The sequence below is a fragment of the Pantherophis guttatus genome, chromosome 3 (genome assembly GCF_059756535.1).
Source record: "Pantherophis guttatus breed Tessera chromosome 3, ASM5975653v1, whole genome shotgun sequence".
In the NCBI taxonomy this organism is placed as follows: Eukaryota; Metazoa; Chordata; class Lepidosauria; order Squamata; family Colubridae; genus Pantherophis; species Pantherophis guttatus.
The window spans coordinates 193,019,426-193,042,750 of NC_142065.1; the positions used below are offsets into that span (position 1 = coordinate 193,019,426).

The 23,325-nt window shown below is 41.9% G+C and overlaps 1 protein-coding gene across 3 annotated transcripts in view; it reads right to left on the minus strand.

The window, feature by feature from the left end:
* The window catches only part of RSPO2 (R-spondin 2), a 132,280-nt gene that overhangs the window by 81,480 nt on the left and 27,475 nt on the right, over positions 1-23,325 (minus strand). The gene's annotated exons all lie outside the window — the stretch shown is intronic.

Consider the following 23,325-nt stretch of genomic DNA (forward strand, 5'->3'; position numbering starts at 1 on the left):
TTTAGATTCTTAGGAAGAATTTGAGGTGGATGAAGGCTAACACCAGCTGAAGAACTGGCAGCTGTGATTTCACATTGTTGTGCATATTATTATTATCTTTATTCATTAAATATGAAACTCAAGACAACTGAACATTCAAAAATGCATCACAAATACCATTGACAGTATATTGTGCATACTATTATATTATTATTATCTTTATTCATTAAATATGAAACTCAGTCAACTGAACATTCAAAAATGCATCACAAATACCATTGACTGTATATTGTGCATATTATTATATTATTATTATCTTTATTCATTAAATATGAAACTCAGTCAACTGAACATTCAAAAATGCATCACAAATACCATTGACAGTATATTGTGAATATTATAATATTATTATTATCTTTATTCATTAAACATGAAACTCAGTCAACTGAAAATTCAAAAATGCATCACAAATACCATTGACTGGTGCTAATGGTTGATACGGATTGCTGCCAGCATCCTAGGTATCAACCAAGTACCTTCTTAAGATGTATGATGTTCTAAGTAGCGCAGTTTTTTGCAGTTCCGCTGGTGTTATTGCAAGAAGCTGCAATTTGCTGATGTATGTTATAAAGTTCTTGGAAATCATTATTATTATTATTATTATTATTATTATTATTATTATTATTATTATTATTTACAAGTATAAGAATGTGTAGATATCTGCATGGATATGCAAATTCACACACACACACACACACTCAAACACAAATCACTGCCTATCACATCGTAAAGCATCTCCAGACACAATGCAACATTACTTCATTAAAAGCAGTATACAATGATAAAAAGATGTCAAGAAATGCAAGATAATCAGCACGGAATATCAAATGCAGAAATTAATAGATGCGTTTTCAGTTATGTAACTGAACTGGAACAACATTAGCACATGTTTTGTTTCTGCTGGAGAATGTGCGACAACGAAGGTCTTCTTCGTAGCCAATTCCAAATAAATAACTACAAGATGTGACATTTTCAAAGAAATGTCTCATGACTGCAATGACTAAGCAGATCTGCCTGGAATATGACATTATCAAAGTTCTACTGTTTCCAATCTCTTTACAGCCTTAAACTGTGCTTCACCGGCAAAACAGTTCCTCAGTCATTCAGCAACTATTAAATGGCAATAGCCAGGAATGCTAGACCAAAATCTTGCTGCTGCGTTTTACATAAACTTGATCCAGATATAGCATAAACAAAGCATGACAGACTAGAGCAGGGGGTGTCAAACTCGATTTCGTTGAGGGCCGCATCAGGGTTGTGTTTGACCTCGGGGATCAGGTGGGTGTGGTCAAGCTGGGCATGGTACCACATCAACATCATTCATGTCGGGAGTTCCTGTGGTGGCCCAAGTGCTCTGCCAGGAAAAACGGGCTCCCGAGCTTCGGTTGCAATGGCCTCCTGCAATCCTCTGCAAGCAAAAACAGAGCTCAGGAGGGTTGCATGTGGCCCTCCCGAGCTCTGTTTTCACTGGCAGAGGTACCACAAGCGGGTCCTTTGCTGTTTCCAGGGATTCCTGGCAGCGGGCCAGATCTAAGCACCCTGTGGGCCAGATCCGGTCCCTGGGCCTTGAGTTTGACACTCCTGGACTAGAGCATTCTTGTAAACAGGTTATGAGCAAAATCAGTGAAAGTGGCATCTTACACAGAGAGGTCTTCCACAACAAGGGTCCCCAACCCCCAGGATGTGGATCAGAACTGGTCTGTGTCCTGTTAGGAATTTATTTATTTATTTATTTATTTATTTATTTATTAGATTTTTATACCGCCCCCTCTCCCGAAGGACTCGGGGCGGTGAACAGCCAAAATTAAAAAACATACAATATAAACAATTAAAATACGTTTAAAACAGAATTAAATCCAAAATGGCTCCCCAATTTAAAACGCCTTACCCATACCCCTATAAATAAGACGAATTTAAAATTTAAAAATTTAAAATTTCCACATTTAAAAAGGGGGAAGATTTAGGCCAGGCCAGCTTGATAAAATAGAAAAGTCTTAAGCGCGCGGCGGAAGGTGCGCAGATCCAGGATCCTACATATCTCCGGGGGGAGCTCGTTCCAAATCGTAGGTGCCCCCACAGAGAAGGCTCTCCCCCTAGGGGCCGACAGCCGACATTGTTTGGCCGATGGCACCCGGAGGAGCCCCTCTCTATGGGAGCGTACTGGCCGGTGGGAGGCTATTGGTGGTAGCAGGCGGTCCCGTAAATAACCAGGTCCTAAGCCATGGAGCGCTTTAAAGGTGATAACCAGAACCTTGAAGCGCACTCGGAAGACCACCGGGAGCCAGTGCAGCTCGCGCAGGAGAGGTGTTACATGGGAACTCCATGTCGCTCCCATCACCACCCACGCGGCCGCACTCTGCGCCAGTTGGAGCCTCCAAGTGCACCTCAAGGGGAGCCCCATGTAGAGAGCGTTGCAGTAGTCCAGACGAGAAGAGCCACATATCTGGAGATGAGCAGTGGGTGAGCAAAACTGCATATGCGTGGGATCTAGGTTGCACACTCCTTCTCCATGGAAAAGTTTTATTCCACAAAACTGGTCCCTAGTGCAAAAAAGATTGGGGACCACTGTTCTACAAGACCACCGGCCATGTTATAACTTTGGCATGCTTGCCAATGAAACAGCCATCATTCCTATGGGCCTAGTATACCACAATCCAGAAAAACTCCTTGCGGATTATTTTAGGGAAGGGATTATGTCATTTTTCTTCCTGTCACATGCTGCTTAAGGTTTGTGGTTGAATTCATTCATTGCTATAAGCAACAATTTTAACCATGGTTTGTTGATTTAGTCACAGTTCCTGTGTTTGCATATTCCGCACAGTCAAAACCAAACAAGCCACATTATAGCAATATAGTAGTTCAATAGGAATGAACTTAGCCATGCAAGCATCTTCCTGTTGGCAATTCTTTCAGCTAAAAAGCAAAGCTGCTGCTTTCTGTTTGGCAATGCAATGATGCTACCTTGTTTTTCTTCTTCCTCCAGAAGGACAAATAATGACAAATAATCCACAAAAAGCACTCTAAAATTGGCACGCAGTAGCAGGAAAACTTTAATAACTATGAACAGTTTTATTTGTTCTCTTGCTTTCAGTAAGGTACAAATTAGATGCGGTATAATTGTTCAGTCGCTAAGGCATGTCTGACTCTTAGCAATCCCATGGACCAGAGCATTTCAGCCCCCTCCTCCCTCCCCCCTCCTCCACTGTCTCCCAGAGTTTGCCAAATTCATGGTCATTGTGTCAATGACACTATCTAACTGTCCCCTTCTCCTTTTGTCTTCAATCTTTCCCAACATCGGGGTCTTTTCCAATGAGTCCTCTCTTCTCATTAGGTGGCCAAAGTATTTGAGCTTCAGCTTCAGTATTTGTCCTTCCAAAGAACAGTCAGGGTTGATTTCCTTCGGGATTGATGGATTTGATCTCCTTGCAGTCCAAGGGACTCTTAAGAGTCTTTGCCAACACCACAATTTGAAAGCATCAATTCTTCAGCATTCAACCTTCCTTATGGTCCAGCTTTCACAAGCATACATTACTACTGAGAAAGAAGAGCACAGTAGTGTCTTGTATATATTTTCCTAATTTCTGTCCTGGCATCTACTATTTGGTCAAAAGTGAAAGTTGCCAATGGCACCAATTGGCCTACATCTTAAATGTAGATAATTTTGTTGAGACAACGAAGACTTTCAAAATATTGAGCTTTCACCATTAGGTGCAAAAATAATTCTATTTATCAGAGGGCAAACTGATCAGGGTAATTCCCTCTCTAGCATATCTTAATCATACCACCCTCCAATTTATTTAATATTTCTGTTCTGCTTCCCATTACTGGAATTCTCAATTTACAACAAATAGTAAAGATAATCAATTACAGTCATTAAAATAATTTTTAAAACAAAATAATAAAGAAAAATAACAGCAGTCATTTTTAAAATACTGAATTATAGGTCACAGTAGCATTAACAGTTTAGTAAAAAGAGAGAATCACCATATTCCTTAGCTCAGGAAATGTCAGAGAATGCCGAGCCAGAGGAAGGAGTGAAGCAAGGAATTAGTTTGGAATTTTATGTAGGCACAAGAGGGCAAGGTCCAACCCTGCTTGAATAGTATTGAGGCCTATGTAGTCTGGTCCAATTGCAGACTACAGGAAGAAAGATTCCTGCGAAATAGGCATGACTATAGTTCAATTCACTATAAAGTAGTGAATTGAACTCTTCGCGTGTGGATCTTTGTTGTTTATATCTAAGAGGGAATCAAAATGTCTCCAAAGGCAACAAATATAATGGGATGACCTGCACATAAGCTTGTTATCTGAGAAACAAATAAATATATTTTGATGAATATGCAGTCATAGATACGGGATTGTGGGGATAGAGTGAACTGAGAGGCGAAGAGACAGAATGGCACAGGACTCCAAAAATGGCACTGTGACCATGCAAATATGGATTGCCTTAAAAATTCAATCCCTCCCTTGTTGCAGTCAGCAGTGAAGTCACTACTGGAACAAGGCCAAGATGAAATACATCAACAGGGCTTATGACCAACCGGCCCCAGGAGAGGTTGCAGCAATGGTACCAGCTGCAATACCACAAGGAAGTGAATAATAGCAAGCTATTTGAATCTAGGAATAATCAAATTACTCCAAATAGATGGAAGGAGACACTTTCAATCAGGAAAATTTAAAATACTTTATTCAGAGAATGAAACATAGAAAATACCAAGCTGCAATTATCATTCCCTAAATACACTGCTGAATGCATAACGCATGTGACACTATCGTGATGAATAATTTCCCTCAGGATTCAAGCCTGCCCAATGAATCTCAGGATTTTATAGGCACATGTACCAACAGTTGAAAAAGTAGGTGATTCATTTTATGGAAAATTGTACCCAACAGATCACACACCAAAGAAGGTTATTCTAAACCTTCTTAGATCTAAAGATGATTGGCAACTTTAATGCAAAAGTTAAAGAGCTGAGCGCATTGTAAGCTGCCCTGAGTCTCCGGAGAAGGGCGGCATATAAATCAAATTAAAAAAAAAAAAAGAGGAACCTAATTTAAGTGTTGGAAAATTCAGACTGGAAAACCTCAGTGATGGAGTAGCATGGCTGATAAACTTCTGGGTAGAATATGAGCTGATCATATTACAATATTACTTAATATATTACTTGACCAATATAAACACTGGCCCCCATCCCTGGACAAAAGCATAATCAAATGGATTACATCTTATGTAGCAACTGATGGAAAACATCCGTGCTGAATTGAAAAATACCACAGCTGCTGATTGTGAATCTGACCATCAGATACTAATCACAGAAATACATTTCAAACTGGAAAAACTGAGACGGATCCAATCTCAAGTAAGGACTAGGGGGTGACATGATAGTAGTGTACCAATATTTGAAGGGTGGCCACAAAGAAAAGGGGGGCAATTTATTTTCCAAAGCACAAGAAGGCAAGACAAGAAACAATGAGTGGAAACTAATCAAGGAGAAAAGCAATCTAGAACTAAGGAGAAATTTATTCTTACTTAGAACAATTAACCAGTGGAACAGCTTGCCTTCAGAAGTTGTAGGTGTTCCATCATTGGAGACCTTTAAGAAGAGACTGGATAGCCACTTGTCTGGAATGGTATAGGGTCTCCTGCTTGTGCAGGGGCTTGGAGTAGAAGACCTCCAAGGTCCCTTCCAACTCTATTATTCTAATACAACTTCAAATTTTATTCATGAGCAATATAAGATTAAAGTAAGAAAAAGAATAAAAAACCTGGACCTTGTGGACAGAAAGTCCGAGGAATTGTGGAAAGAGGTGAAAATGACTTGAGAGAGGAAGCAAAGAAGCATATAGGAGTCCAAAAGAAACAAAGATCACACCAGCCATATAAACAGCTACGGAAAGAAGATTGGCAAAAGTCCAAAGGATCTTAGGAAAACAAAAGAGGTTGATGAGGATTTCCAAAGGCAGGTAAGAAAGAAAAATCAGAAAAAAATCAGGAAATTGCAAGCACTTTACAATATTGCCTTAATATCATTAGAAGCAAGCACAGAAAGAATTTAATAACAGTATGGGTTGTTTTTAAAAAGATGAAAAGAATATGAAGAAAACCTGTACAAAAAACCCAACTCTCTGCTAAGAAAGCATTTGAGAGAAAACAATATGAGGAGCAACCAGGAAAGCTTCATGAGACAGTCAGATGGAGTAAAGAGTAGTTATTCTAATCTATATCTATAATCTAATCTATATTTCGATGTCTCAAAACAAGCATGTCAAAAAATATTGTTCCTATTCTAAAAGGCTGCATAAGAGAGAAATAGAAAAAAAAAAGTTTCACTGACCAAGAGATTAGCTGTAACTTGCTATTTTAAAATCTATGACAATCCTTTTATTGGACTACCTAAACTAGACAGATGAGTCTGTCATCTGCACCTCTATAACTGTCTGGTTTGGTTCTGCAACCCAACAAGACAGACACAGACTTCAGAGGATAATTAGAACTGCAGAAAAAACAATTGCTACTGACCTGCCTTCCATTGAAGACCTGTATACTACACGAGTCAAAAAAGGTCCTGTGAAGATATTTACAGACCCCTCACATCCTGGACATAAACTGTTTCAACTCCTACCCTCAAAACAACGCTATAAAGCACACCAGAACAACTAGACACAGTTTTTTCCAGAACACCATCACTCTGCTAAACAAATAATTCCCTCAACACCATCAAACTATTCACTAAGTCTGCACTACTATTAATCTTCTCATCTTCTCATCGTTCCCATCACTCATCTTCTTCCACTTATGACTGTATGACTGTAACTTTGTTGCTTGTATCCTTACTATTTATATTGATATTGTTTCCTGATTGCTTATTTGTACCCTATGGCTATCATTAAGTGTTGTACCTTATGATTCTTGATGAACGTATCTTTTCTTTTATGTACATAAAAGAAAAGCCTATGCACCAAGACAAATTCCTTGTGTGTCCAATCACACTTGGCCAATAAAAAAATCTATTCTATTCTATCAGTCCAACTAGTTATTATAAAAACAACCCTATCACTTTAAGATCCAGTATCTAAGTTCTTTTCTTTGCCATCTTCCTCCTTATTCCCTCCCTCCCCATTTTTAGTGTAATCATATCTTAGTAAATATCTTTTACAAGTCTCATTTCATGAAACAATAAGTAAGGAAATACCTTAAACAAGCAAAACAACTTGATGATTGTCATCCACAATGATGGTCCTTAATGAGCTGCATATTTTAAAATATGATGTGGCTCATTCCATATCTCTGGCATGGATCTAATTTCATACTGAATGACTTACATAAAATTCTTGGAGTGCCACGCTGGGCAATATCCTTATTTCTGTTTTGACGGGAGGTTTTAGAAAGTCTCACCTTGGAAAAATTCCCAATATCCATGCCAGTATTTGCTCCAAAGAACAACCTATTTTGCTGAAGAAGATGGAAAGGGAAAGGGAATATACAGTCTATTTTGAACTGTCATTTCCAAATCTAAAGTAAGATCTAAGATGTCTGATGATGTTAGGATCTCCATTAAAAAGTTCATGACTTACCCTCACTGGTTTGAAGTAATGGTTCTGATTTATGGATCCTGATAAACACCTTTATTGGGGAGTTATATGAGAACACTGGAAAAACCATTGGAAAACATTAGGGGGATAACGTTTCCAATTTGATATTTTCCAGGTGTGCTGAGAATGCAAATTGAGTAACTTCTGGTCATCTTTAACCCTATTGGCTGAGTTCGGAGATTTACTCTGTTTACACATTGAGAAGACACTAAATTGGCTTACTAACACTAGAGACTCTTTTCCTATGCTTAGCCAAAGTGTTTTCCCTTCCTTGCAAATCTTTTATTAGAAATACTGGGATACTGAAACAACAGAATAGAATAGAATAGAATAGAATAGAATAGAATAGAATAGAATAGAATAGAATAGAATAGAATAGAATAGAATAGAATAGAATAGAATAGGAATTCTTTCGTGGCCAAGTGTGATTGGACACACAAGGTATTTGTCTTTGGTGTATATGCTCTCAGTGTATATAAGGAGAATAAAACACATTCATCAAGAATAGAATAAAAATACAATACTTAGTGATCATCAAGGTTACTAATAAGCTATCAAATCGTACTAGGAAACAAATGAAAACAATATAAATCGTAAAAATACAAGCAACATGGTTATAGTAATAAGTGGAAAGAGATAGATACTAGTAAGGAAGAGAGAATAATAGTAATATAGTCTTAGTAAATTATTTGATAGTGTTGTGGGAATTCATTGTTAAGCAGAGTGATGGAATGGGGGTGGACTGTCCTTGTATCTAATTGTTCTGGTGTGCAAAACAAATGTGCTACTGTTGATCTATGAAGTTCTAGTCTGATTGTGAAAAGTTTTGCTTTCTTTTACCCTCTTCTCCTTCAATATAGCGTCTCCTTCTTATCCCTTGAACAAATACCACAACATTGATGATGGTTCACTTGATCTTGGGTAAGAATAAACCTTACACAACCATCCTTTGTTCTGCAAGATGCTCTTGGCAAACTCAAAAATTGTCATCCCTGATCAGGTCTGGATTGTCTACATTTCACAACCAGATAGAGTGCTTGTTGCTGCCAGACCAAGCACACTTAAATAAAGATCTACACAATAGGCCCAAACATACAACAAACCCAAGCTGACAGTTGAACCAAACAAACCATTTCTCTTGAGTATCTATATATGGTATTTTAATGGCTATTCTGTAACCATAAATCTTTCACACAGGAATCATATAATTCATAAGTGACAACCACATGTTTAACATACTCAAATGTTCTCATGAGTCACCATCATTTCTGTGTCCATTTTGTTGTTGTTGTTGTTCTTAATTTGTGGGATCCATCAAGAACATAATCATTCTAATTATAAGACTGAGTATGGAATACTGAAATTGTTACATCTGCAGGAACATTTGAAGAGAACTTCTCATTTAGTCCCACAGCCCTAAGAATCATATTGAAATAAAGATCCTGTTTGGTTTTTATTTCTGTTCTATTTTCTCAAATGCAAGCATGCTCTCACCAGATTCTATCCCTACATATTAAAGAAACCAATCTCATTCATAACTTCCGGAGCAAATTATGATAGTTTTTTCAGGCTTCTAAAATATGCTGGGAAGTGGAAGTTTAGTTTTTCATCTATGGTCTTATTCCAAACAGAAGAACCATCTACTTTTCCACACCTTTGTTACTGTTATTCTATGTTTTAGTGTCATCAATCCATAGAGCTTTAAATTATCCCATATATCTTACAACTTTAAACATGTTAAAACTGATTTCAAAAGGGAAAAATTGGCTTGGTATCATTTTATTTATAATTTCTGTGTCTGTGGAAAGGGACTGAATTCCTAGAGGAATTGTTTTCTTCTAAAATGATTGCCAGGATTTACCTTATATGCCAAAATCATAACTGATCTAACAAAAGTGTTTTGTTATAATGATAGTTTTTTCCCTGAAAGACAATCCTGAATTTAAAATTATCTCTTCCCCAAAGGAAAGAGTAGGCAGAACATGCATATAAATATAGATAAAATTGTCCACAAAACCAATTCCAGGTGTTACCAAACCCAGGGATTTCCCCTCCAATTAATGTGTGACACGAGTGTGTGTGTGTGTGTATGATAGAGACAGAGATAGAGATGAGAGAGGTAGAGGGGGAGAGAGAGAGAGAGAGAGAGAGAGAGAGAGAGAGAGAGAGAGAGAGAGAGAGGAGTGAGGGGGAGGGGAGAGGGAGACAGAGACGGAGATAAGAGAAATAGAGATGAGATAGATATAGTGAGAGCGATTAGAGATAGAGATTAGTTATAGAGATAGAGGTGATAGAGATGATAGAGATATAGAGATATCTACCTACCTGCCAGAAGCAGTTTCCCAAAAAAGGCAGAGTGAGGGCAAAAAATGTGTGTGAGAGGGGACAGAATGGTGCTGCTCCATTCCTTCCAAAAAAGAGGCCTTTGACAAAATTATGTAGAGTTCACTGGAGAAAGAAAAACTTGGGCAATGGAAAAAAAGAGACTTGAATTAGACTTGTGGTAGAAAGAAGAGCAAAAGAGTCCAAGAAAAAGAGGAAACAGGAAAGAACAGGAAAAAGTAAGAAACTTAGAAAATTAGTTGAGCACTCATAAACTGCCCAAAGTGCAGTTAGGCCACAAAAACCTAAGGTCCTGACAATTTCCAAACAGACCAGGTATTAAATGAATGGCCAGGAAGAGTTTCTGGAAGAGGTTGAGCAATCCAATGATAGTCCAATGTAATAATGGGTGGAAGATGGATTTGGTAATTACCAAGCGACTGCCAGGCAGCACCAAACTAAGTTCACAAAAGTAGGAGGTATATGTGGGTAACTTGAGCTAGGGTAATGGAATGAAGAAGAAAATTAATGTCTTATTTCCTCATAGATTGGTCGTTGCTTACCTGAACGACCCTTTTATACTTGACGTTCAGACACTCCTCAGTCTGGGTAACGATCACTCCTATTTGCAATGCTGAGTGTCAATCAAATCCCTCTGGAGCTGGATCCGCCTCACTTCCTGCTCCTTCCTCAGACTTTTCACGAAGACAACGTGGTTCAAGAGCATTAGGACAGCCATGAAGAGAAACTCCGCCAGATAGTGACACAGGAAGTAGACAGCTACAGAGGGAAAGAAAGCAGACCTCCACCAAGGCCAGACGCGGTGAAAAGAAGGGAGGGACGGAGTGTCTGAACATCGAGTATAAAAGGGTCGTTCAGGTAAGCAACAACCATTTTCCTACTCGCCGTTCAGACACTCCTCAGTCTGGGACATACCCAAGTTAGAGAAGAAAAGGGGAGGGAATTAATCCGTAGACTGGCCTTGTGGAGAGATTACAGCCTGTAATACCCTTCTGCCAAAGGCAGCATCTGCAGAGGCAAACTTATCCAGCCTATAGTGACTGACAAAGGAAGAGAGGGAAGACCATGTGGCCGCCCGGCAGATATCATCTACTGAAGCCTGGGTAGCCCATGCCGCTGATGTTGCAGCGCTCCGGGTAGAATGGGGCAGTATACCACCCGGGACAGGGGCCTCCCTTAATTCATATGCCTTAGCTATACAGGCCTTGAGCCACCTGCCCATTGTAGCAGAAGAAACCTTCTGACCCAGGGAAGAGGGAAGGAAGGACACCAGCAGAGCCTCAGTCTTACGAAAGGAAGCGGTCCTTTTAAGATATCATCTCAAAGCCCGTCGCACATCCAAGGTATGCCATCGCCTCTCAGCAGGATGACGCGGGTTCGGGCAAAAATTAGGTAAGATCAATTCTTGGGCTCGATGAAAACGAGTGTTCACTTTGGGAACGAAGGCTGAGTCGAGGCGCAGAACAACCCGATCAGGGTAGAAGACGCAGAGGTCACTTCTCATGGACAAGGCTGCAATTTCGGATACTCTGCGAGCCGAAGTAATTGCCAATAAAAAGGTCATCTTTAAAGACAAGTAGCGTAGGCTGGACGAAGCAATGGGTTCAAACGGTGGACCCGTCAAGGCCTGCAACACCAAGGTAAGGTCCCAAGTGGGGTAGCGGTGAATCGGCGGAGGCCACAAGTTTGAGACCCCTTGGAGAAAGGAACGGATTCTGGGATCCTGAGACAAAGGAACTCGCGCCTCCCCAGACAGGACGGTGGCGAGAGCCGCCACCTGTCGACGTAGAGTCGCAGGGGCCAAGCCTTTGGAGAACCCCGCATGCAGAAAACGCAGAATGTCTGGAACTGACGCTGTTGTGGGATCCACGTGCTGATCACCGCACCATCTCGTGAAGGTAGCCCAAGAGGCGTTGTAAATACGAATTGTTGATGGTCTTCGAGCTGCTTGAATAATGGAGATGACGTCCTCAGACAAATTGTCCTTGAAGAGCTTTACGCGCTCAAATGCCACACGGCTAATCGAAGCCACTCTGGGTCCGGATGACGTACGGCCCCTTGAGTTAACACAACCTTGTCGGGTGGAATCCTCCAGGGCGGTTCGACTGACAAGTTCTTGAGGTCGGCGAACCACTCCCGACGAGGCCAATATGGCGCTACTAGTAGAAGATTCGCCTGCTCTTGAATAACCTTCCGAATGACTTTGGAGAGGACTGGAAGAGGGGGAAAGGCATAGAGTAGCCCCCGGGGCCACGGACTCTGAAGAGCGTCCAGACCCTCCGCTGCTGGAGATGGGTAGCGGGAAAAGAACCTCGGCAATTGGGTGTTGTGAGCCGTCGCAAACAGGTCCACTAAGGGAAGACCGAACCTCCTTGACAGGTCCTGGAACAGGCAGGGGTCCAGCTTCCACTCGGCATGATCTATTTGGTCTCTGCTGAGCCAATCTGCTTCTCGATTTAGAGACCCCGAAATATGTTCGGCTTTTATCGACGAGAGGTGTAGTTCCGCCCACGACAGGAGTCGCTCTGCCTCCTGCATTAGGGTCCAGGAGCGAGTCCCCCCTTGTTTGTTGACATGGGCTTTGGTGGCCACATTGTCCGTTAGAATCAGAATGTCCCGGCGATATACAAGGTGTTTGAAGTGCATCAGGGCGAGGCGAACCGCTCTGAGCTCCAGCCAATTGATATTGTGCGACTGTTCTGTCGACGACCAGACCCCCTGGGCTAACTGAAGGTTGAGATGAGCCCCCCAGCCGCGGAGACTGGCGTCCGTGGTCAACACCGTCCGCTCTGGTTCCAGGAAGGGGGAGCCCTTGCTGAGGGCTGGAGACAGCCACCACCTCAGGGAAAGACGAACTGGAGCCGGAACTGTTACCTTGAGAAGAGACTCTGCTCGACCTTGTCTTTGGTAAGGGAGCAGAAACCATTGGAGGCGATGAAGGTGGAAACGCGCCCAAGGGACAATGTCTATGCACGATATTAATTTTCCCAGAAGTTGGGAAAGAGTGAGTAAGGTGACCGACCTTTGGCGTAAGACTTGAGACACCAGAGTCCTTATGCTGACCTGTCTGTCGGGAGAGAGAAAGACTGTACAAAGACTCGAATCTATCGTTGCTCCGAGATGTAGAATGCGAGTCGTGGGAGATAGGTGACTTTTTGCGAAGTTCAAAGTGAACCCGTGGTTTTGAAGGGTGTGAATCACTAGTTCCCGGTCGTGGGTCGCCTGCTCGTGTGATGACGACAGGATCAAAATGTCGTCGAGGTAGCATGCCAGGCGGACCGGAACCTCTCTGAGCGACGCTGCAACTGCTGCTAGCAACTTTGTAAATGTCCTCGGAGCAGAAGATAGGCCGAATGGCATGGCCCGGTACTGAAAGTGATGGCCTCCAAAGGCAAACCTGAGGTACTGTCTGTGTTGTAAGTGAATGGGGACGTGGAGGTACGCCTCCTTCAGATCTACGGATTGCATCAGATCCCCCCGCCGGATGCAGCCGAGCAAGGACTTGAGGGAATGCATTTTGAACCGGCGGTATAAGAGGTGTTGGTTGAGACGTCGTAGGTTCAAAATGCCCCTCCAATCTCCCGAGCTTTTCGGGACCAGAAATAGCGTTGAATAAAAACCGGTTTTGAGTTGGTGCGATGGAACTTGTTCTATAGCCTGAATCTGCAACAGATGGGAAATTTCGAGGGAGAGAAGAGAACGCTTCTCCGGCTGAACCGGCCAGGGGCAATGAACATAAAAGTCCTGAGGCATGGTGGTGAATTCCAAACGTAAGCCTTTGGTGACAGTTTGGACAATCCAGGCATCCGAAGTTGTAATTGGCCACAGGTGAGAGAAGGCTTGGAGCTTGCCCCCGATCGGAACCAGGGACGGTGAGTCACTTACCGCGCCTGGCGAAGCGACCAGTGGACTTAAAGGGTCGCCGAAAGCTGGATTGCCGGCAACCTCGGTCACGAAAGGGCGCTCTATCTGAAGCTGACTGGTACTGGAACTGCGAGGATCTGTAATAAGAGGCGCTGCCGGCGCCTTGGTCCTGCCGAAAGGGCTGTCGATTATATGGCACATAGCGCCTGTCTTGGCGACGAAAGGACGTGGGCAACACCTTTTTCTTATCCCTGTTCTCTACCAGAACAGAATCCAGGGATGGTCCAAACAAAGCAGGTCCCTTATAAGGGGCAGCGGTTAGGCGCCACTTGGACTTAGCGTCAGCTCTCCAGTTCCTGAGCCACAATAGCCGCCTTGAAGAGACCGTTGAAGCCAAGGCCCGAGATGCGAATTTTGCCGCGTCCAAGGACGCGTCAGCCGAATATTCCGCCGCCGCCACCAGTTTAGCCAGGTCCTGTTGCGAGCGGGCGTCTTCGGGGGGTATCCTTTCCCTCAATTGGCGTAACCACACTAGCGATGCCCTATTGAAGAAAGATGAAGAGGTCGCGGCCCGAATGGCCCAAGCTGCAGCTTGGTGCGTCTTACGAAAACCCATCTCGGCCCGTTTATCCTCGAACTTGAGGCCATCTCCAGCTTCGCCTACCAGGATGGAAGAAGATGTAAGGCTAGCCACCGGGTCATCAATCGTGGGCAACTGTAAGAGAGCCTCCAACGCAGGAGCCGAAGCATACAGCTTTCTATCAAACGAATTCGGACCGGATAATGAGGCAGGACGATCCCAAGGTCTTTGTATAACCTGGCAGAAAAGGTCAGGGCACGGAACAAAGTCATGATCCGGTTGAGGGAGATTAAACAGGTTACTGTGAGGGCCAGGAGGGACAGAAGTAGTAGACTGCAGGGAGCCTGAATCCATATTAGTGGCAGCTTTAGCTTTGCGGAGAAGAGAGCGGAACAAGGAAGGCTTAAAAAGACCTGGGAAGGCCGGCTTGTCATGAAACTCTTCCTCGTCCTCAGACATCTCAAAATCCTCCAAGAGGTCATCCTCCCGGGCAGGTTCAGTCACATCACCATAGGAAGCCAAATGTTGGTGTTGTTCAGAAGGAGGATGCATACGAAGGGGGGCAGGAGGAGCACAAACTGGAACAGGAAAGCCACCTGAGGCCTGTTGCAAACCCATTTGAAACATATGGGACATGGCTTGATTAAAGAAAGACTGAAAATCAGCTGGTTGTCCAAAGGCAGGACCCTCCTCCGGACGGAGGCCTGCTGCCGTGGGTGTAAAGGTAGCTTCAGGAACAGGCCTAGAAGACTGAGAATAGTGGCTAGCCATACTAGAAGAACGAGATCTAGTGCTAACTAGAGGCTGAGTAGAAGCAGACCGAAGAAACCCTTGTGAGGTAGATGGGACAACCTCCCTTAACTCACTAGCCAGATGTTCTATATTATGTGGGGCCAAAGGATCACAAGGTGCCTCATGGCAAACAGCCTCAGTAACTGGCTCCTCACAGGAGACTTGAGCTTGTTGTCTTGCTTTAGCAAACTGCTTCTCTAAAGCATTGTGCCTGCGTTGGGCATCCTTATCTGGCTTAGCAGGCTTAGAAGGCTTTGCATGCTTAGAAGTCTTAGCCCTTTTTCCCCTGGTCTGTCTGGGGGAAGGCACTGGGGAGGGAGAGGGGCTCTTATCTAGGTCAGAGGAAAGAGCAGCTTCCTCCCTGTCCTCCATTAAATTAATCGCCAGCAGCCTCAATATGAGAGTAAATGAATTGTATATACAAATAACTTCAATATTATTAATGATTTGTCCCTTTTTTATATATATATATATATATATATAATTAAAAGAATTGATTAACTATGTACAGATAATTAACTTCGTCCCAGAACGGTAAGGCAATCCTCAAAACTCCACTCCCCCTCTTTTTTTTTTTTTTTTATTTATAGAAGATTAAACAATTAAACAATGTATACTTTCCTGAAGCTGCAAAACTTCTCTGCAGGGTTAGTAGTCACAGGTCTGTTCTGGACAGCGTCCACACCTGCTGGCAATGAAACGACCCTGGAGATCAAGGCCCAGGTCGCTGTGCCCCAAATCAGTCAAAAGACGCTTTCAAGTAGGCAGGCAAAATGGCGGCCCGCGTGGCGATGGCTGCAATCGAGTCCTAAGCCAGGCGAAACAAAGCGCCTGCGGCCGGACTAAAATAGCGCTGCAGTAAAAAGGCTCCCAAAACGGCTAATGAGTATGCCAGCCGGCAGGGACTCAAGCCGAAAGAGACTGTGGCCGTTAATTAGATCAGCCGCCTCGCGCAACAACCAGCGGCAAATGGCGGGAAATGGCGGCCAAAACTGCAGCAAAACAAACCGCCAGCCAAGGCAAGCCGCTAACGGCGGCCGGAGCCCCGAACCGCCGATGCGAGCCTGTAATCTTCACCGAGGTGAAGGCAGGCAACGCGCAGCACTCACAGGAAGAAAAGGAACAATCTAAAGTTAAGGCAACCAAATTAAAGAACAAATGGAAAGAAGAGAAATAGACACTCAATGCTTTTGCAATGGCTGAGTGAAAAAGTCTGAGGAAGGAGCAGGAAGTGAGGCGGATCCAGCTCCAGAGGGATTTGATTGACACTCAGCATTGCAAATAGGAGTGATCGTTACCCAGACTGAGGAGTGTCTGAACGGCGAGTAGGAAAAACCATAGAGCAATACAGAAGCCATTCAGTCAAGTTTCCAACAGCCAACAGCCATCTCAGAGAAAAGCAGCAAAGAACCAAGCCAGAATGAGCCAGATCAACAGTATTGGTAAATCCAAGTGGGGTTTCATGCTGGAGAAAACAGGTCAGAATTTTAGTGGGCAGCCTTAAAGAAGATCTGCAGAGACGTCATTGGCATGAATTCAGAAGGAAGTTGTAGTTGGCCTAAAGAAAGTTAAAAGAGATGCCTCATAAGCCTGAGAAGTGCATCGTATGAGCTAGGGTGGCGCAGTGGTTAGAATGTAGTATGGGAGGCTACTTCTGCTGATTGCCAGCTGACTGCAGTTCGGCAGTTCAATGCTCACCGGCTCAAGGTTGACTCAGCCTTCCATCTGTCCGAGGTGGGTACCCAGATTATTGGGGGCAATATGCTGACTCTGTAAATCACTTAGAGAAGGCTGTAAAGCACTGTGAAGTGGTATATAAGTCTAAGTGCTATTGCTACTGCTATCACTAGCAATGTAAGCTAAAAGAGCTGGAAAGTAATGACCCCAAAACCATAAGAAGAAGCGGCAGAGTAGCAATCAGCACCAGCAAGCAGATTTATATAAAGAAATCCAAGTAAAGAAAAAGGGAACAGAGTGACTGGCCATTGTAGTAGCTTCAAAACTAGGCAATACTAAATTTGCATGAGTCAGAGAAAGCAGATATGAGACAGCTACAAAGAAATGATATGGCTTTAAATGCCTCACCCAACATGAACTACAAACCATACACCAATGTACAAAGGGTTGGCACAGGGGTCAGCAATCTGCGGCTCTGGAGCCACATGTGGCTCTTTCATCCCTCTGCTGTGGCTCTCTGTCGCCGGTCGGCTCCACAATTGATAGAGCTTTCAGTTAGGACAGGTAGAGGAAAAAATGTGCTAGGAGGAGACTCTATGGTGGGAGAACTGGACTTCCGGTCGGCTTCAGAATTGAATGGGGGGCTTCCGGTTAGGACCTTTGTGGCTCTTTGAGTATTTAAGGTTGCCGATCCCCGGGCTGGCAGAAAAGAGGAGGGTCAAGAAAAAGATAGAAACCAAAGACAGATTAAGACTTAGAGTTCTAAAATAGAATTAAAAGCCTAGAAAGAAAATAAACCTATACAGAAAATCAGAGAGAGGACAGAAGTAAAAAAAAAAAAAAAGCAGAAAAATAAAGGATAGCAATAAAAGATAAAAAAGGGATATATAGCACATATGTGCTAGTTGTTCCCAATTCTAGGGAACGACTCTTTGTTCCTAAGACTAGAGGTTCCTTTGTTTGTTTGTTTGTTCTTTCATTCGTTCGTTAGCACATCTAGTTAGCACTAGCACATCTCGGGGTCTAACTCAGAACTTACTAGGTATTTCTGAGAGAGGTTTTTGACTATACATATTTATTCAATGCTGTTATTATTTCCTTAAAATGCTGTAGCAACCCACTTTTCTGGAAATAAAAGAGTACCGAAACTTTATTTAAGGAAGCATTTCAAAGATTAAAATTATCACATCTAATCAAGATTCAAAACTACAGCAAAAAGTCTATTCTTCAATTCCCGTTAGCATAAAACTGAGGTGCTATTTAAGCTACTGAATATTAGAACTCAACTTCTAACATTTGTTTATTGTTGAAGGCACAACTGAAACTTATTAAGTACCTTTCAAAGAAGGGGTTGACCTTTATGTAAGTCTATGGAGTCCTATGACCTAAATACAATTTTTAACACAATGGAAAGATAAATTCTGCTAAACCACTTCAAATGTGAGAATGTCTCACGCAGGCAGCTTCTACACTGATGATGCAGAAATTAGATGACTCTCCAATCCCACAGGATAAAATACAAAATGCCAGTTAGAAAAGGTCTGATCCATTTTGTCTTTCCCTATCACAACATTTGTACTTCATCATTATTAGCAAATAAAGAAATTAAAGCCCTAAATCAATAGCAGTGTTCTTAAAAGCAGGCAACCTACAGTGTTAAAAATCTCACAAGATGTAATACTATGTATGGTCTAAAAATCTATCAAACCTTTGATAAGGAAACATAAGCTAATACATCTTTCACTTAATGCTAAAGTGAATAGAACAGCAGCATCTAATAAGTGATGACGTTGGTACATCACTATACTATACTGATGGTGAATAGATTGGGGCATCACTACTTACTGTATCCAGTTTTAGTAAACATCCATTCCTTAGACAGGAGTATTACAAAAGCCATAAATGGTGTAGGAAGTTAGCATTCACCCCTCTCCTAGAAAAATTAAATATTTTAGGAAATATTAAAAAGGCAGATGATTATATTTCCCTGAATGAGAAATGGAGAAACATGTTTTAAAGATAAAGCAGCTTCCTGCCTCCCCACCTTTGTCAATGGGCCAGAGGCAGAAACTCATTCCTCCTACGTTTGACAGTGGGTCATTAAGGCCTCAGCCAAGCTCATTCATTTTCCCCCACCTTTGTCAATGGACCATCATCTGCAACACAAAAGACCCATCCAGCAACAGAAACTCCCCACATGGTACTGGGTAGATTACATCAGCCAGCAAGGCTAGCTAAGACCCCCACCCCTGGGAGTCTCATAACCAATCAGGATACATTTCTTATACAGGAACAGGAAACACTTAGAGGTGGAGCCCGACAGAGGGCATAAAACCAAGGCACTCCCAGTATCCTCCCCTTTTTTCTACTCAGGAACTCAAGTCATGTGATTCTGTTCAGGAACTCAAGCCATGTGATTCCTGTCCACCATTAAACCATCTTTCCAAGCAGTCTCCATGTTTTCAGTGTCTTTTTCCCCACTTGGAACTGAACCCAGAAGGATATTTCTTCCAACAATGGTATAAAAAGAGAAGTAGATTTGTAATATAAAAGATAATCTTGCAGATAATCTGGCCCCAGACATTCTGTCACTTTATAAATCGAAAATATATCTGGTTTCTGTTGAAGATTGCATGATACTATGTCTACATATTTATCAAAGGACAGCTTCAAGTGTTGTGTTAGCCTAAAATAAATGATTTGTTTTGAGTGAACAAGACTAAACCCAACCAATTCTTGATTATTCAAGAGGCCCTGATTCAATGGAGTGACTTAGTGTAGGGTTTTCTAAGCCTATCTTAGGTTTGCTGATATTAACAGATTTATCAAATGTGCCATATCACCTTAGGTACAAAGAATCAGGACCATTTATAAAGTTACAGCATAGATGATTTATTCAAAGCTAAACACAAGAAACTGATTAACTAACAGTCAGCATTAAATTAGCGCTAGAAAAGGGTCAATGGAATTCAAGGGCAACTGGACTTGGATCTCCTGTGGCAACACAAGGACTCTAAACTTATGACATGTATAACTCTGCCCTCCAGCTCTGCCTGCTCTTCTATACATATTCCTTATAGCATTGCAACCTCTGCAGTTCTTGCAGAAAAGTTGTTTCTTTTATGATGTTAACGCTAATCTTTTCATCAGGGCAAAGCAAATAAAAGCAAAGCAAATGGTATTGTAAGAAAATGATGGTTTAAAACATACTCCAGAGGTTTTACTCAATGATAGCTCTCTTAACAGTATTCAGATTTTTGTATTCTGTTTACATTTAATAGCTTGTTTTTTAAAAATAATTATGTTTGTTCTCAACAAGCTATGGATATCTAGGGAAGGGTAAGGTAGGGTAGGGTGGGGTGGGGTAGGGTAGGGTAGGGTAGGACAGGACAGGACAGGACAGGACAGGACAGGACAGGACAGGACAGGACAGGACAGGACAGGACAGGACAGGACAGGATGTGCATGTGTGTCTACACACACACACACACACACATGAGCACATTTATCCTATCTTATCCTATCCTAGTGATCCATATATATCCTATAAATCCTCACATTACCTTCGTGTGAACCAGTGTGGAATTCAAATTTTTTTACTACCAGTTCTGTCGGTGTGGCTTGGTGAGTGTGGTGTGGCTTGGCGGGTGTGGCAGGGGAAGGATACTGCAAAACCTCCATTCCCACCCCACTCTGGGGCCAGCCAGAGGTGGTATTTGCCAGTTCTCCGAACTACTCAAAATTTCCACTACTGGTTCTCCAGAACCTGTCAGAACCTGCTGAATTTCACCCCTGGTGTGAACTATAACAATAGCAGTACAATAGCACTTAGACGTACTGTATATACTGCCATTATAGTGTTTTACAACACTCTCTGGGTGATTTACAAGTCAACATATGCTCCTAACAATTTGGATCCTCATTTTACTGATCTCAGAAAGATGGAAGGTTGAGTCAACCTTCAGTCAAATTTCTGGCTGTGGGCAGAGTTTACCTGCAATATTGCATTCTGACCACTGCAACACCAGAACTAGGAGGAGGCATATTTGAAGACATTTTCTCAAGCTATTTTCTTGGCCTGGGCTCAAGCTCCATTTATCTTGGCAATCTTTTTTCCTCCTGGTCAGCTTCATTTCAATCCTTTGCTTTTTTTAAAAAAATATTTATATTAACATTTTTAATAAATATGATAACAAAAACTAACGCAAACTAAACTTAAAAGTAAAGTTTGGAAAGTTTTGGAAAAAAGAAAAAAATAGAAGGAAAAAGAAAAGGTCATTTCTTTTGTTTTCATTGTTTATATTATTATTATCTTTATTCATTAAATATGAAACTCAGTCAACTGAACATTCAAAAATGCATCACAAATACCATTGACTAGTGCTAATGGTTGATACGGGTTGCTGCCAGCATCCTAATTATTATTGTTGTTGTTGTTATTGTTACTATTACTATTATTATTATTCACACAGTCAGCCAGATGTTCAGACTGGGTTTGGCATTTTTGTCTACCTATTGAATCCTTACCAAGGGCCTGGGATAGGCAAATCTGGATGTTTGACGGTGTTACAGATATTCTTTTTCTTCAACTCTGGCGTCTCCTGGTACAGCGATATCAATAAATTGTAAACTTCAGCCCTCGACAACCGTAATATCTGGTGTGTTGTGTTCCACGTGATGATCCGTCTGTATTCGAAAGTCCCACAAGATCTTTACCATCTCATTTTCAACAACTTTTTCCACTTTATGTTCCCATGACTTTTCGGATACAGGTAAGACGTATCTTTTACATAATGGCCAGTGGATTAATTTAGCAACTTGATCATGTCTAGTAGCTTTGTAATCAGTTTGCGTTATTTTGCTGCACTCACATATTAAGTGTGAAATTAAGTGTTGTTATTGTTATTGTTGTTGTTGTTGTTTCTCATTTCAATCCTTTCCTAATGATATTTAATATGGAATTTTTCACAGCTGTCACACATTGAGCCAACATCTGCACTAAGCTATTCACTATAAATTTCTCTTGGTTACTTAGAAACTGTTCGAATTCCATCACTGTATACAATAAAATGAGTGGTTTTGTTCCTTTTTGATTGGTCTTGGCAATTGTAACATCAGAGACTTGGTCCATGCTCACAGAAAACAGCACACTTCATGAGCCAGCATATTGCCAACCCGTATTAGTTTTTATTCCTCTTAGGGGGGAGTCATTCAACTATTCCAAGTTTTCAGAATATTCAGAGACTTTAAATTTCTCGGTACCAGTTGCCAATGTGCAAATACATAGGAAAGAATTTCTTTCTGAACATTTGATATTGCATAACCATATTTCTGGAGCAGTTCTTCCATAGTTCCAGTTCCTCGTGGAAAAGCCATTGTGATATCTGTGATCTATCACTGTGATTGAGCTGATCCAGTTCTACAGAGGAATTATTGAGTCTGTCATCTGCACCTCTATAACTGTCTGGTTTGGTTCTGCAACCCAACAAGACAGACACAGACTTCAGAGGATAATTAGAATTGCAAAGTAAACAATTACTACCAACCTGCCTTCCATTGAGGACCTGTATATTGCACAAGTCAAAAAGAGGGCTGTAAAAATATTTACAGACCCCTCACATCCTGGACATAAACTGTTTCAACTCCTACTCTCAAAATGACGCTATAGAGCATTGCACACCAGAACAACTAGACAAAGAACAGTTTTTTTCCCAAATGCCATCACTCTGCTAAACAAATAATTCCCTCAACACTGTCAAACTATTTACTAAGTCTGCATTACTATTAATCTTCTCATCGTTCCTATCACCCATCTCCTTCCACTTATGATTGTATGACTGTAACCTTGTTACTAGTATCCTTAAGATTTATATTGACTGTTTCCCTATGACTATCATTAAGTGTTGTACCTTATGATTCTTGATGAATGTATCTTTTCTTTTATGTACTCCGAGAGAGTATGCACCAAGACAAATTCTTTGTGTGTCCAATCACACTTGGCCAATAAAGAATTCTAGTCTAGTCTAGTCTAGTCTAGTCTAGTCTAGTCTAGTCTAGTCTATGCACAATATCTTCTGTGGGAAGTGCCAGGAATATTGCGAAAGATATGGCAACTGCCAATGACAATGCAGGCTGAAATTCTCAGGGAGCAAATTTGTTCCCATCAAAAGAGAGCCAGTTTGGTCTAGTGGTTAAGGCTGATCTAGTGGTTAAGGTACCAGGCTTGAAATCAGGAAATGTTGAGTTCTAGTCCCATCTTAGTCATGAAAGCTGGCTGTGTGCCTTTGGGCCAGTCACTTCTCTCAGCCCATGATGTCAGGCTCAGGCAATAAACTGGTCAGTCAATTTTTGCCTCAGCCAAATGAATCAACACTTAGTCAACTCAAAAAAAAAAAAAAAAAGTGAACGCTGCACTTGTGAGGAAACGCTAGGAAGAA